The sequence below is a fragment of the Protopterus annectens genome, chromosome 3.part0, assembly GCF_019279795.1.
Source record: "Protopterus annectens isolate FY-2018-M chromosome 3.part0, PAN1.0, whole genome shotgun sequence".
Taxonomy (NCBI): domain Eukaryota; kingdom Metazoa; phylum Chordata; order Ceratodontiformes; family Protopteridae; genus Protopterus; species Protopterus annectens.
The window spans coordinates 1050118035-1050135251 of record NC_056731.1 but is presented as its reverse complement, the minus strand read 5'-3'; positions in this window follow the sequence as shown (position 1 = coordinate 1050135251).

The following is a 17217-nucleotide window of genomic DNA, read 5'->3' as shown; positions in this document are numbered from 1 at the left end:
TAATGGGATGGACTAAAACAGCAATTTCTTCACACACAGTTGCCAGGACCGGGATTTGAAACCCTACCTATTTGCTTTAGTAAGGTATGCGTTTATCACGCATGCTATTGAGCTTACAAAGCTGATGCTTGTCCAAAGGTACATCTAAGGTGACATACCTCAGCAAATAGTGTAGAGTGGGACTATGGGATGTGTACTGGGTGGGAAAGGCTTCATAATGGTACTGTCTCTCTTACTGTCTGTATCTCTCTTCCCCATGTGTATGTGTGTATATATTTGAATTATTGTAGTATGTTGTCCTAAGATATGTGTGCGTATCACACTAAACAGATGGATATTTACCACATATCTGCCACCTACAGCTGGCTGTGGGTTTTCCTATCAAATGTGTGTGTGTGTGAAGACTAAACAGTTTACATTTTGATATGTGTGCATGGACATCTGCAGATAAGAGATATCTATGGTCCAGTGTGGTGTCAGACATGGGCTTTATTTCTCTAAGTATAGGAGCACGCCCAGTATGACCTTCTATACTGAGTGTGCGGATCCATTCTCTAGGTGTCGGAGCATGCCCAGTATGAGATTCTGTATAGAGTGTAGGGATCCATTCTCTAAGTGTAGGAGCATGCCCAGTATGAATTTCTATATTGCTTGTGGGAATCCATTCCAAGGAGATTTGTACTCCAGTCCAGGGTTTTGTGTGTTACAGCCATACCTAGCAAGCTATCTATGCAGGATATCTGTAGATAGGTTGCCAATATGGAGACACAATTGGTCCAAACATGGGGGGATACTGTGTGTAACTATGTTTCCTATTGCTGTCTGTGTTGCTTGTGTAACATGTTTTGTTTTAGCACAGATTTTTGGACATATGTACTGTTTTACAGTGTAATGCATTGTGCCCTCAACTACTGACAGATAGCATTGTTTGGTCACAGTTGTTTGTCAGGGAAATACAAGAGCAATGCAGCAGAGACCAATATTGTGAAGTAAAGACTAGACATAGTGGCATAATCCTGGCATTGTGGAGGGGTGGCTACAGACAATTGAGTGATGGGTCTGTGTAAATGGTCCAGCACCTTGGTGCTATGCTGGCTGGGGATCCCCTTCTTGTGCATTTCTAAACTTAACTGAATGGCCATATCCCTGCTGTGGGCATATCTCTCAGCTGTACAGATTTGGCCAGTTTATCCAAAGACAGGACTCATATATCTGGTCAATTTCCCTTCACATTGTGGTTTATAAGCAGGTTTGTGGTTATACATTCATGGGTTTTGCAGTCAGGAGGAAGTGTGAGCAGACATTTGAGTTTCAGACTTTACACACTCCATGATATCCATGCTTTTATGCCCCCCACTCTGTCATTCTATCCTCTTCCCAATAGTATGGGAACAATTTCTCAGAAGCATTTCTATAGCTTGACCTTTATCATAGCAGTATTTATGTCTTTAGCCACAATTCTTGCACTTGGACATGGAGAGGCATGCTACTGGCATTTGTCAGCATGGTCTTGTATTTGTTTTCTACTTAATGTGTTATGTTGTTAGTTAGGACCCTATGGCATTCTGTATGGTGGCACTATGGGTGAAGCATATGATGGCAGTATTGGTGAGCCTTGGGCATTTGCCAGAGGCCTGTAGGTGACATGACAGTGATGCAGGCCACTGCATTTTGTCACTCATGTTACCAGACTGCAAGCCAGTGGATTCCCCTGGGGTGACATGGGCAAGTGGGTGAGGTGTTCCTGGCAATCCTTCTAGTTAATAGTGATGCATCAGTCTGGATGTGTGCAGGGTGCTGCTTATTGCTAGGGACACACCTGCATGGGGCACCATTTCAGCATGCTGCATCCTGTGTGTATTCCATAAAAGAAGTGTGGTAATTCTGTAATCATTCCCAACAGCAAGGATATGACAGATGAAATACCTCTGGCTGATGTGGGTGGGTGGGGGGGGGGTGGACTGAGTGCATGTGTGATATGGAAGCTTATGGCACCTGACTCACAGATATGATTGAGACCTTCTCCCATGTGGACATCAGCATTGTGTCATTACTTTATAACTGTGGCTTTTGTGGGCTGCCAGTGATTGGGCAGACAACCAGCATTCCATATTAGATGGACAACTAACGTGATGCCAACTCTCTATTTAATTCCAAAGGTGTGTGCAGTTCAGACTTACTTTCTAAGCACTGCATAGAATACTTCCACCTGTGTACTGCTTCTCTGTATGGACCCCTGTTCATAGCCTGTCCAACTTTCTGACAGTGACACATATTGACATCTGGACAGTGAGTGTGTACAACTTGTAACATAGGTGTAGCTGAGAAGCAGATTGGTTGGCACTGTAGTTGTTGGAACATGGCCCTGTCAACCACAGCACTGTACCTAGGCCACTGAGACACAACATCCAGACCTACATGCTGTCCACTTCCAGACAATATTAAACACTCACAAAAGATTGGCACACTGACCCCTGCATATAGTGGACATACACCAATTATCATGTTGATTGGGGCAGCTCAGGCAATCGGTGCTCCACTGATATTACTCTACAAACTTACATGTTACTGCCGTTTCTACATGGGGTGGGGGCACACCTGACAACTTTACACATTTTCACTGACTGCATTGGTATTTCAGTTATACTCTATTTGCTTCTATTTAATATTGTAATGTGCCCTGCAGAATGGAGGCATATCAGTAAAGTACACAAGTTAGATTGTAATGGCATACATTTCATTTCAGACTTCTTACTCTTCAGAACTATACTGCAACCACCAGAACTGTTGTAGTATGTCTGTGTAGGTCTGTAGGGGGGCTGTTCTCCATTGCCATCATTTATGGAGCTTTGCCCAACCTTTCTTTCCTGCCATCTACACCTGCCCTGCTGGGTGAGCGTGGGGGGGTGGGTATGGGAATGGGAATGCTCACTGACATCCATGTGTGTGACTTGTGGACACCCACAGTTAGTCTAGCCACCACATGTACTGCAGTGGGAGTTGTCATCTTGAGTACTACTGCCTAGTATGGGGACAACAGTATTTGTTATGGATTTCATGCTGTCCCATATAGCTGTCAGCTATCTGCTACTATCACATTTGGTCACCCAATTCCCTTGCATGGTTACATCCATAGTGTAGATATAGCTATCAGAACATGCTATTCCATTCAGTAATTGATAGTAAGGGTGACTTACCTTGTAGCTGGGGCGGTATTGAGGATGGCGATGGAGGGCTATGTGAGACACACATAGTGCAATCCCTCTACATAGTAAAGCACAGGTAGTGTCATGTTTGGCATCCCTTTTACTGTATATGAGAGATGGAGAGAGGTATCAGTCCCTGGAACCCTACAGTGTCAGTGTGTGTGTGTGTGCTATGTGTTGCCTCTTTGCCATGGCATAGGCATACTGGGCACATCTCTGTCTGCCTCTAGGGGCAAGCTCAGGAAGTTCCTCCTCCAAATCCCTCTGTGCCTGTGGTGACCTTGGCAATGGTGTGGGGCTGTGTGGCCCCTCCCCGTGTTGCTTCTGCTGGAGCTGTTTAGCAGGATCATATGTGTAGCATGGCACATACTATGAACATTTGTCCACATGTAGCTGGAGAGTACTGCAAGGCTCTACCGGATATGTCAAGGCAGCAGAACCGTGACTTGAGCATCCCAAACATACAGTCTATAATGATCCTGGCTTGTGCATGTGCCTCATTATGGCATTCTTGCTTGGGGGGGGGCTGTGCATTTCTGATGGGTGTCATCACCCATGGCTCCAGTGTGTAGCCAGCATCCCCCACTAGATGGCGAATTGGTATGTCCCCCCTGGCAGACCCCTGATACAGCTGTGAGGATAGCCAGATGTGGGAGTCATGATGGCTTCCAGGGCTGCCAGCACACACTTGAATGATAATGCCCTGAGCATTGCACATGAGACCTGGCAGTTGATGGTGGGGAAGCCCTTGCAGTTGATGTAGACCCTACCCCGCTCACTGGGTGGTGTTTTGATGTGTATGTGCATGCAGTCTATAGCAGACTACCTCAGGGTATTTTGCTCTAATGTGGATGTGACGCATTATGCAGGTCAACTCATGGGTGCTTGGGGAAATATATGTGCTCACTGGCATGTGGTAGCATGGCATCCAGGAACTGGTGGTGTACTCTGGATGTTGATGACTGTGAGACCCCCCCCCCCCATGATATCCCCAGTTGGTCTTTGGAAGGTACTTGTGGCTAGTATTCCTGAGGCTACATATACCTTGGTATTGACTGGGATGGGTTCCCCACTGCTGGTTCTGGATCTGGGCAGGGCCAGCACAGCTTGATGATTTGCTCTAGAATGTGCCTGTCCACCGTATAGCACTCCACTATCTCCAGGTCATGTAGCGCCTGGTAGGTTACTCTGGATCTGTTTTTTTTTTTTTTTTTTTACACGTATTTAATGTATGCAAATGTATTGTGGAGCTTTTCTCTCCGGGCCTCCACTGAAAATGGACCTGTGTCCAGTTGGATTTTTCCCAGTGAACAAATGTAAAATGACAATAACTACATAAATAAAAATAAATTCTCCTCCTCCTCACTGCAGGTCGGTTGTCAGCATTCTCCTCCTCAAGACCCCCAGCCTGTTGCACATACTGGTAAATCAGAGCCACAGCAGCCCCTAATATGTTATGTTAGTTTAGTGAGTTTAAAATTTCCACACTTGTGTACATCAGTGGTGTAGCGTTTGTGGGAAAAAACAGTCTGCAAAGTGTTTGCATAGTTTATAGTGGTGTGCTGGGCTGCTGCATGTGCAATTGGTTGATTCTGATACATTCCACCTGCCAGTTATGCTAGTTCTCCTGGATTGCCTTCCTACTGCTGTTTCCCCTACATCCACAGTCTGAAAGGTGTTTGCATAGTTTATAGCAGTGTGCTGGGTTGCTGCATGTGCATTTGGCTGATTCTGATACAATCCACCTGCCAGCTATGCTAGTTTTCCTTGATTGCCTTCCTACTGCTTTTTCCCCTTCACATTTCCTCCCTGTTTAAGCCCTTCCAGACACACCCCCTTCCTTAGCTGTGCTTAGCTAAGGCAAACAATGAGCTCCGATGAGCTTACAGCAAGCATGACATGCCCCCTTCTGAAGTCATCAAGCTCTTATTGTTACACTGCTGTGTGCCTGCACCTACATGGTTAGGTGCAGGCTGACACTTAGAAGATATCTGTGATTCACCATTAATCCCTTCATTTACATACCCCCAGTGTAGGTCCATAGTTACTATACTCAAGCACACCCTTTCCCCTTGACAACCACTGCTCCCTGGTTTTGTTTACATTATTCATGCCATAGACTATAATGGCAAAATGCAGAAGTCTTTCAATTTGTGTTTTTTAGCTTTTTTTTTCCCCTCCCCGTGTTTGCATGTGGCTGCCCTGAGCTTAAATGACCAAAATTGGCCACTAAATAACAAAGTTTTTTTTAAAAAAATATTAACCATATTTTAATGCCAGTTGCCTTATATTTGGCCATTGGTATGTGTGTTTGACTGTAATACATGCTTTCCATGAGCTGTCCTGCCTCTGTTTGTTCAGATGCAGAAATGTATTCAGTTATTAACTAAATACATTTCTGCTCTGACACTGTTCCTGCACGGAGCCCAGGCAGCTTTGTGGATCACAAAATCACCTAATTTGCATGGTTTTTACCAGCAGATGAGGTGATTTGTATCCCGCACATTTTTCTATGCAGGAATATTGTATGGCTGCTCATGCACATGAAAATGGCACATACCTGGATCGCAAAGTGGCCATTTTCCATGCAGGAGCAGATACACTGTTCCTGCATGGAAATCAGCCATTCATGAATCCCATTGCTTTGCTTGTATCTTTAAGGGTCATTCCCATTTCCTTTAAACATCCATTCAGATAAACCAAGACTTCCCTCATCCATATTTCTTTCTTAGCAATTACAACTATATCATTGCTTATATCAAATCTACTAGAATCATCACTACTTCACTCACTATCACATACATTAGCAATGTAAACAATATTCCATTCATGGAACATACTTGTTTTATACCACACCATGTGTATTTCTTAACTTAGCTATCCATTTGATATAAAAACATGTAGATTCTTCTTATTCTATTACCTAGTCTATACTTCTCCATAACATCCCACAAGACATCATGTCCTGCTGTATCATATACCTTGCTCATATTCCTACAATAGGTTTCACCTCCCCCTTTTACTTATAATATCATCCAAAATGTCTTTCACATCCAACAATTCTTGGCATCCCTTCCTGTTTATACCATATATACTGTTTTCCTTAATAGCCCTCATCCTTCTCACACTCCTCTGTATTATTCACATAAAATATGATCTGTGTTATTTAGTGTGATGGGTCTACACTTTATGTCATTATTTTCATCTTTCTTCAATGTAAATTTTAATATCTCTCTACATAACTTTTCAAAAATAAACCCTTCCTCTACCCATTCTTTCTGTACATTTACAAAATCTTTGTCAATTCATCAAGTTCTTGTAAATCCCTTACCCTGTACCATCTGGTCCTGATAGTAAATCGTCATTACTTTCCCAAATATTTCCTCCAATTCACTATTAGCAGTTTCTTTTTTCAAATTTCTCCTTAACTCATTCTAGATTTTTTTAACTTTCTATTCCTTCTTTTTACCCTTATACATATTTCCACATGTACTACAATACTTATAATTTTATCTTGCTTTTTTGACCCTCCTTTTACTAATATCCTCATTTACTGTTTTTCTGAAATATGCAGAATACTAACTCCCTTCTCTATTGTAAATAATCTGCCTAAGCAGTAATTCCTCAATACTTTCTTGATTTATTTTAAACATTTCATTTACTGTATTGTAGTACTCTCTTGTAATATTCTTGATGTTCTCTAATATGCTTATATACATTTCCCATACTTCCTTTTTTCAACCTTTCTTACATGATCTTGCCAATGAAAAAAAAAAACACTTTAAACTGATTTCTAAAGCCAGTCCACCATTCATATCAGTTTTATAGAAGTTCTTCATGGTTATATGATTCTTCCATAGCTGGAAAACTTCCTACTCTAATTTCATCCCATGATTTCTCATTTATTTTTTATTCCCTTTCCTATTTTAATACATTTCTTCCTCACATCACCTCCATCCATATTGCTAAATGGTCTGAAAAACCCATCACGACTATATCACCATCTGCTACCCCTCAGCCTTCTGATAATACAAAATAATCAGTTTCAGATCAAAGTGACCTTTTTCTGTAAGTCTGTTGACCTTTGTTACACACAGCTAATTTACCACATTTTATCACTTTCTATATATATATTTTTTTACATCTGTCTCTTTCTTTTTGCATTTTCCCCTTAAATCATAAAGTCCCATGCAATTATAATTTTCATGTTAATCACCAGAGAGCGTAATATATGATGAAATAGATTTCCTTCCTTGGTAGTTGTATGTGCCTATAAAGTTATAATTCCATAAACATGTTCTCTCCACCTCACATCTACAATAATTAACCTTCCCATCCTTACCAATGTTGCATCAAGTACTTTCACTGTCTATTTAAAAAATGCTGTCAGTCCAGATCACTGTACACTTCCTGAGTTTCATATTGTATTTCCATCCCACAAATTTTCTGTTTGCAGTCTTTCTTTATTTGTCACTAATCTTACATCCTCTAACAGACTGTTAAATCAAGATTGATAGATGTCCTTATCTCTCCCCAATTTGGAAGCATATGTCTTAATATTATTAATTCTTTCAAAAAATTTACCTAGGATGTGTATAAGACTTATTGGATTTTAACTGGCTAAAATTTCTTTACCTGTTTTGGTATGGGTAAAATTGTAGTTATGTTCCAAATGATAGACACATACCTGTTTTGAAGCAGACTTTGAAATTTAGGTAATTCTAGCTCACTAGCTGTTTACGGATTTGTTTTATTTAGTACCCATTTAGTTCATTAGAACTAGTTACACAGCCTGATCAGACATTACCTTTTGCCAGTTGTACCATTTCTTCCTTATGAGTTGGACACTCTTTATTTTATCAGTTTCTATGCCTGCATGATCACTGGTCCAATATTCTGAGATGCATAATAGTCTAGCATTCTTATAATATCACTGAAATCAAACATCACTATATTATTCTCTGATTTTATTCATGTGATCTTCATGAGTGAAGTAGTGTAATATCATGTTTTAATGTTATACTTTGCTCATTTACTTTTGCCATTCTCACTTACTGTTTCTGTTTCTTCTCATACATTTCAGCCATTATTCATTTTGTGTATTTTGATGAAACCTTGGCATGCATTCTGATCAGGCTCATAAACAGAATACTCACATTTCCTAACACTGGTGGCATGCATGTGGCCATCATTGGTGTAAACAAATGCATGCTATAATCAATGCCCTTCACAGGTAGGACAACCTCAAAGCTGGCACATCCATGTTTAACTGGCAGCTGTATTTGCTAAGATCAGTGGACTATCACTGTATCCCATTTGACAGCTCAGATCATAAGCAAATTTGCCAGCCCTGTACTTCTTTTTGATGTGTCTACATCTGCAGACTTGAACTATAGAACTGTTTTCTTTCATACTGACATTACATTTGCTCTTTTACCGCAGCCAATTGCACATAGCATACTACCGCTACAGTCTGAGAAAACACTTTTACTGTCAGTTTCTACATTATGTGAAATTCACATGAAGGTTTTACATGCTTACTTCCACAGGTGGAACTGTGGATTAAATTATCATGTGGTATATTACAAACAGTTTTCTCTGTGCACAGACATTCAGTGATATCCCTTGTAGATATGGAGTGATGCTTGTTAGTGTCATGTCCTGGATATCCTAGTGATTTCTCTACCCTACACGACCTGCTACATCATCCTACATTATATTATACATACTAACAAAATAATAAAACAAATGGATTTAAAGAGACTATAAACAATACCATACAATGAGCCTCATTCATTGTAGAAATGTGGAGATATACTGTTGCCTGTGTCCATGGTCACATGTACATGCTTAGTGGACCTATTCTCCAGAATACTTATGAATACTGTATGTGTCAACAAGTGTGTTTTAGAGCATGAATGCTTCTCTGTAAAACACACCACTCTGCAGCATGTTTACAGATTCATAGATATTCCAAGGCCAATGCGTCTTTTGACCATTATTGCCTTAGAATTAACCTCCATCAGACTGCACCTCCTTTCTCAGTAGGGCCATAATGCTCAATCCTGGAGTAAATTTGTGGATACCTATCAAGTTGTATAGTTTATTTTTAAAAGAAGACAGTGCATTGCACTTGCTAACATGCAGATGAAGTTTATTCCAGAGGTTTGGGAGAAGTTAGGTTATGAAACTGAGGTTTATTTATCTGTTGGTGAAAATTTAGGTCCTTAGTTTTAGTACTGGTGGAGATATTGGACTTGCAGTAAAACAGGAGGTCCAGAACAACTGGCTGTATAATGCAGTGGTATGTAAGACTGAGATCTCCACTTAAAAATCTACAAGACACCAAATGAAAGGTTAGGACTTCTAGCCTCTCTTGGTAGCTGAGAGATTTTAGACCTGTGATCTTTTTTTGGGTGGATCATTTGGAGTCTGTCTAATTGACTGATATGTTTAGTGAGATATATCTGAAAGGGAGCATTTTACTCAATAAGTGGCCAAACCAAATGCTGAGTATAATGTAGTGATTACTTATTTTGGCCTAGATGTTACTCCTCTGACAATTAGCTGAGCTAAATAAAAAGATTCCCTAATGACTGTTCTCACTGACATGTTCTCACATGATTTTTAAAAGAAAGGAAGTTATCAACCCATGTACCTTCGTCTTAGATTACAGTTTAATTTTGTAAAGATGTACTGTATATACATTATTAGGTTGCTTATTAAAAGTGATTATGCTATACTTTCTAGCATATTTGACTAAGCTCATTTTGTTACACCCACAGTTTACTAGGGAAGAGTTCATTCTGCAGGGTTTGATTATCCTAAGGTGACTTAATAATAACTACCTCATTTGCAATCATCTGAAAACATAGTTAGCCGACATATTGGATCTCTAAAGACACTGCTGGCTACCTTTTGATAAGGTATCTGCTACTCACACTTGTGGGTGTTTTATCTGTCTTGTTATCCATCTTATCACATACAGGTCAATTTTTAAAGCATTTATGTGAAACTACCTGATGATACTTTAAGGATATATAAAATGAATTCAGAAAATATTCATGCAATACCTGCCATTCACAAGAAAACCTGTATGCTGTAGGGCTATTGTCGCTAATATAGTGCTGTATCAGTTATTGCTATATCATTCAATTTCTTCACAAAAGTCTGAGATTTACTTTAACTTCAGAATTCCAAGATTACAGCATGGAGCAAAAGACAGGCATCAGGGAATTGTAATCAATTGCTGTTTTACTGACTTTGAATCTAACCATGGTGTCAACAGTCCCCTTGAAATTATGTCTGTTAAGAAAAATCACTGTAATTCTTTCACACACAATTACTGATTAATCAAAGCAGATAGTATATTTAAAGTCATCAGCATTTATCAATACAAATCATTAAACTAATGGCATCCCAACTTTTTGTTACATCATTAGATAATAAAACACCCAGACATGATTCAGATATCCAAGTTCAAGATTTTCAGTTGCAGTGTAATTTGTTTATTATGCAAGATCAACAATTTTATTATATGATTTTGAAAATGGATCCAGGCACAAAAAAATGTCCAAATTTATAGTATACTCAAGGGAAAGAAATGACCCAGAATGATAGCTACTCTGATAACATAGTTAGCCAAGGTATTAAGTTGACCACTGAGGTTGTCACATTAAAGCAACACTTCGTCATTCTCTATACAGCTCATTTAGGTCCAAGGGTCAAAAGTGCAGGTCTATTGTTATGTATGCCTTGCCTTTTTAAGATAAGCAAATAAAGCTAAAAAGACTTTTCATCTAATGTCCTAGGGAGCTGAGGAATAATTTGGCCATTAATAAAGATCCTCAAGTCCTATAATTTTAAAGATTATCTTCTTTTCCAACAGAAGAATAAAGTCTACATTATGATAGGATCAATGATGCTTTATACTTTTCAAAATGCATTATGACTATTAGAAAAATAACATATTCAACCTGAGAATGGACCGATCTCTATTGAAATGTTCTTCTTTGCAGAAATCATCACTTATTAAGGAGCTTACAATAAAGTATAAATAATGTGTATGCCCATCAATGTGTTTCTTGACTGACTAAGCTTTAGTCCAATCCTCTCACAAAATAAGTCAGACAAACATATTTTCTGCTTCTTATCAGCATTAGTAACAGCCAGTGAAAGGTAACCAATTTTCTAAATGCATATACAGTCCACATAAACTACAGAGCAATATGGATTTATTTATGTGCTGATTGTTTGGAAACTGTTAAGAAATGTTTGAAGAGAAACTTCACTGTATCAAAAATAAACTCATCTTCCACCGAATACAAAGCAAAACAAACAGTCACTTTATCTATGTAGAAAAGAAATTAAACATTGTGCAAACTGCAACAAAAGAAAACATGCAGACTACAACAGGACATGAATAACACATGCACATCAGGGGTATTTTTAAATAGTTGCCACTGTATAATTTACTTTACTCTTTATTAGTAACTTATGAATGAGGATAGTTTAATGACTATTATGCAATTTCTTCACAGAGTCTAAGTTCTACCTTCACTTCAGAATTCCAAGATTCCAGCACTGAGCATTAGATAGGCATCAGGAATGTTTAAGCGATTGCTGTTTTACTGACTTTAAATATAGCACTTGTGTCAATAGTACCATTGAAATCATGGCATAAAAAATGACTGTAATTCCTTAACACACAAGTACTGATTAATCCAAGCAGATTTTTGAGTTAAAGTCATCAGCATTTATCAGTGTAAATCATTAAACTAATATCATCCCAACTTTGAGTCACATCATTAGATAGTGAAACTGCCACAGAGGATTAAAATATCCAAGTACAAGACTCTGAAACTCAGTGCAATTTGCTTAATGCGCAAAATCAGCATTTAAAGATATGGTTTGGAAAGTAGGTCCAGGCACAAAAATGTACAAATTTATAGCATACCCAAGGGAAAGAAAGGACCCAAAATTATAGCTACTTTGATTAAATAGTTAGCCAAAGTATTAAATTGACCTCAGAGATTGTCACATTAAAGCAAGCCCTCTTCATTCTCTATACAACCCATGCAGGTCCCAGGGTCAAAAATGCAGATACATTGTCATGAACCTCTTATCTTTTTAAGATAAACTAAAGCAAAAATGACTTTTCATCAAATGTCCTAGGGATATGAGGAATAATTTGGCCATTAATATAGATCCACAAGTCATATAATTTTAAAGATTATCTTCGTTTCCAAGTAAAATAAATAAATAAATTAATTACACAACAATAATAATAATAATAATAATAATAATAATAATAATAATAATAATGTCTACATTATGATAGGATCAATGATGCTTTATACTTTTCAAAATGCATCGTGACTATCACAAAAAGAAAATATTCAACTTGAGAATGGAAAGATTTCTTTTGAAATGTTCTTCTTTAAAGAAATCACTTACTAGAGAGTTTACAGTAAAATATAAATAAGGTGTATGTTTGTGAATGTGTCTCTTCACTGACTATGCTTTAGTTCGATCTAATCAAATATTTCACTGTCCATTACTTCTTTTCTTCTTTCTCCAGCACTCACACCTTGCATATTCACAATTCACTTAAACTTTAACATAGTTTTATTACAATATTAATTAACTTATAAATCGCCTTCTAGAAAATTCATGCATTTAGTTGGATAGGTTATTTGATATCAACCAATCTTTAGTCTCAAAGGAATGAAACAGCCAATCCCTTCCTAAGGCATATAAATTAGCAGCATCTTGCCATAGTCCTTTAATGCCACATAATCCTGCATTTTCACATTTCATTTTGAGTAACTCCTGTTTTATCTGTATTTTTAAATGTTGGCCATATAATGGCAAATACCTGTTATTAGGCTCACATGAAATAACACTGTAGGTTAAGGATTGTAATTATAATAAATATTTAGAAATGTATTGTTTTCTTTGAGTCAGCTATCATGTTTGGGGGAGCAGCTACAGAGTATGAATTTCAAAAGAGTACTTTTTTATTTTTTATTTTTTATTTTACATTTGTTGACCGGGATAGTCCGACTGGATGCATGTCCATTTTCAGCAGAGGCCCGGGGAGAAAAGCTCCAAGGGTAAGCAGATACAGCATTACATAATACCAGCATTACATATTACAAACAGACTATTTGCAGAGATTACATAAGTAAGCAAGTTAAAAAAGTTCCACAGGTTAGAGTTAATCCCGAGTGTAAATCAGGATTAAATTAAATTACACAGTAAGATGGTTAACAGATTTTTACACATTCTAGAGAGAGTTAGCCAGGCTTGATACAGTGACATAGCCAGGTAAGTGACAAATGTTGTTTGAGTCTAGTTTTAAATTGACCTAAGGTGGAAAGTAAGGTAATATCAGCTGGAAGAAAGTTCCAGGATCTACTTACAGAGTTTGCAAAGAGAGAGTCAGCAGCTGTGTTATTAATTTTGCTAGTCTGAGTCTGCTGTACTTTTATTAATATTATCAGTACTAGTGAATTTATTCACCACCGTAAATTAGTTTCTTACCATTAATGATGCATGAAGATTAAATGCATAATGAACAAGCAGCTGTATGTGTGAATATATGTGCGTTTGCTTGGGTGTGTGGTGTATGCAATGTATGGTCATTCTGTTGTCGACTTGCTGGTAGCTTAACTAAGTTCCAACGTAGTAAATGTAGACAAGATTTTAGAGACAAAAAGTCTATACAGAATGTACAGGTCCTGTTGACTCCACTTAAGTTATTTGGTTAACCTAATTCCCCTTTTGTATACATTCCATAGTGTTCACTAGTTCTGCTTGTATAGCTTCTCCTTGATTTTATTCCTAGACATGTCTTGGTTTGAAGGAATGTGAACTGATGATTTTGTCTTGAAATATGGAATACTGATCATCAATATTGCTAGAGGCGTTCTGGTAGCAATCACACTAAACCTTCTCCCACATGTAGCAGCTACTTTTGTGAGTATGAGAATCAATGTTGTAGTTCATAAAAATAAAGGAGCACAATACTTAGAGGACTGCATTTTGGAGTTGTCTGTTCATGTGCATGCAAGGCCTTAACCTGGTCTGTGACATTAATAGAACTTGTTGGCAAGATAGATTTGTGTCCCAAAGACTCCCCTGTCTGTGGAATAGACTCCCTCTCCATGTCAAGCAGAGTACCTCTCTAGCCTTCTTTAGGGAGAACCTGGATGACTGGATGGGAAACAGAAAATATACCCCTGGGATCCCACCTGTGTCCCTGTTGGACAGGGGCAACAGGTGCTGACTTTGAGGGAACATGGGCAAAATTCTTGGCTAGGGCCAATAGCCTAGTATCATCCTATGAACCTATGTGAGAGAAAAGATACAACTCAGGATGTTATTAGAGAGGGACAGTATATTTCTTAAATTGATTGTCTACATACTATACTTCCTCTTGTCCAACTTACATATATTGTTTGCACTGCAAAGATGATAAGGTAGCTTATATTGGGTATGGATTAAAGATGCTATTTAGCAAACCTCATCATCTTATTAGACACATTCTAATTTATTAATTTATTTATTTTTGCAGTACCTAAGTATATTGTGCTAACCATTAAGAATTAAGTGCAATCTTGGTATTTCTTCAAAACTCTCTGTGGACTGGATGAACATAAAATCTGAATGCTTGAAGATAGTGACAAGCCATTGCATTATAGTGAGTTACTGGGCTATACAGTAAGCTTTTATTAAGCTTTACAAAACGTTAACATTTAGTGGATGCAAAATTGCTAGATTTTGTAGGGTTAACTTCCTATATCTACTAAGTTTATTATTTTAACTTACACTTGCAACCTGTAGAAAAAATATATATAAATATATGCAGAGCGAGACAGAGAGAGAGAGAAAAGGCAAGAGAGAGAGAGATATACATTTCTTTCTTCTATAAGCTATGCACATCTACTCACTGTTCAAGATGGGTCATTATATCTTTCATGTTTCATAAATTCACAGATTGTCCCATTTTTGTATGCAGCATAACATATTGATCTTATTTTACCACAACTTTCATTTTAGCTCTTCTACTTTGTACATTTTAATCTGTTGAAACTGGATGAGGACAATAAGACTCATTTTTAAAATATGCACTTCAGGTGAGCAGATAGCTGAATCTCATAATCTTTCATCTTTTATACATTTTAAGGATGGTAATAGATCATATGTCAATTATGCCATATCAATTAGAAGAAATATACTCCTTTTGTTTTTTTTGCTAGACTATAGGAAGCTAGTGTTTCTAAATCAAAACTTTTAAAACTTAAATCAGTTAGGATTTTAACCACTGTTGCCTAGTTTCCATGCCTTGGGTACAGAACTTGAGATCATTACTGTTTTAAAGAAATGAGCAGTTACGCAACAACTATTGCAGCCCTATGAGAACATTCTAGCTTTATCTCATTGGTTAAACTTAAAGCTCATGGCTGACTAAAATGTAGCCACTCTGTAATAAAGGTGGAGACATCATGCAAGTTCTGATATTTAACTTTGAAGATTACATCTATAATAAAACAAACTGCTTCAGGTTCAGATGCTTAAACTAACATTTGAACTCATAGGTTCATAATTTCATAGGTATATACTAGATTAAAGATGAATGGGGCCTTTATAAGCCTTGATATGCAACCCGAATATATACATTACAGGCATTTAAGGGGGTGTATGATAGTTAGGGCATGATTTAACTGCTGCCTCTGTCCATCAGAGACATGGGTGTCAGACCGGAGGTGACTTTGTGATTTCCCATCCCCTGGTCCAGGTTGTACTTGAAGAGTGTGTGGGAAGGTTTCTGCTTCAAAATGATGAGAAGCCTATCCCACAGAATGGGAATTATCTCAGATAATTGCCTGTCCCTCCAATATGACCTATTTAAATCACAATCACAAGCAAAGTTTAAATCCTAGGATCTAGTTGTTCTGATGCTGTTCATTTTGTGGATATGCAAAAGGTTCATCAGGGTGGGATCTAAGGATGCCTTCTTTGCCAGTCATAAATCACTTCTCAGCAGTCTGTAGAAACAAAGAACAGGAATGGGGTTTTGAGGGAATTTGCATAGGGCATTGTGTTTATGTCCTGTATTCTTTTTGTGAGGAACATCTGTGGTCATGTCCTTTGTTGTGTGTGCCTGGTCAGGTACTATGAAGGGAACATTATACTCAATGATGGGTCTGATGAGGACCAAGTATAGTGGCAAGATGACTTCTCTGGACCTAGATGCCATGCCCTTACTTATAGCCTGAGTGATATAGAATGATCTTCTTATGACATGAGTCCCTAAATGCCTGACTACGATGTCTACTTTTAGGGGGTGTTTTATTGGTGGGGTAGTTTTCTGGGGTGGCCATCTTTCCAAAAGGTACTATTATGCATTTCTTGGCATTAAGTTTTAATTTGAGGCTATGACAACAGACATTTGTCTGTGTTAGACCTTCATGTAAAATGTTTGTTTCTTGGGGGGGGTCTATAATTGCTCTCAGCTTGTAATCATCTGCACACTTGGTAAGCCAAAGACCCTTGACATTGACCTTGATTTCTGAGAAATAGATGGCAAAGAGCATTGAACCTAGCAAAGATCCCAGGAGACTCCACTGATGGCTACCATCTTTGTGGAGTTGATCTCTCCAATCCTAACCTCCTGGTGTCCTATCTTTCAGCCAGCTGGCTATCCAGCAGGTTACATATGTGATTATGCCTAATTCCATCAATATGTTTACAAAGCCTGAATGAGATATTGTATCAAATGCCTTTGCTAGGTCAAAGTTGGCAGTATGTATCATTTTTCCCACATTCATTGCCTTGGAGGCCTTCTCAAAGAAGTCCATCAGGTTCAGAGACAAGACCTGCCTTTAATGAAACTATACTGGGTTGTGTCTAGTGTTTGAAGCTTTCCAATGTCATTGTTGATAATTTCATGATAATTCTTTCTGTGGCTCTGCATATGAGACTAGTCATGCTAATGGGTCTGTTG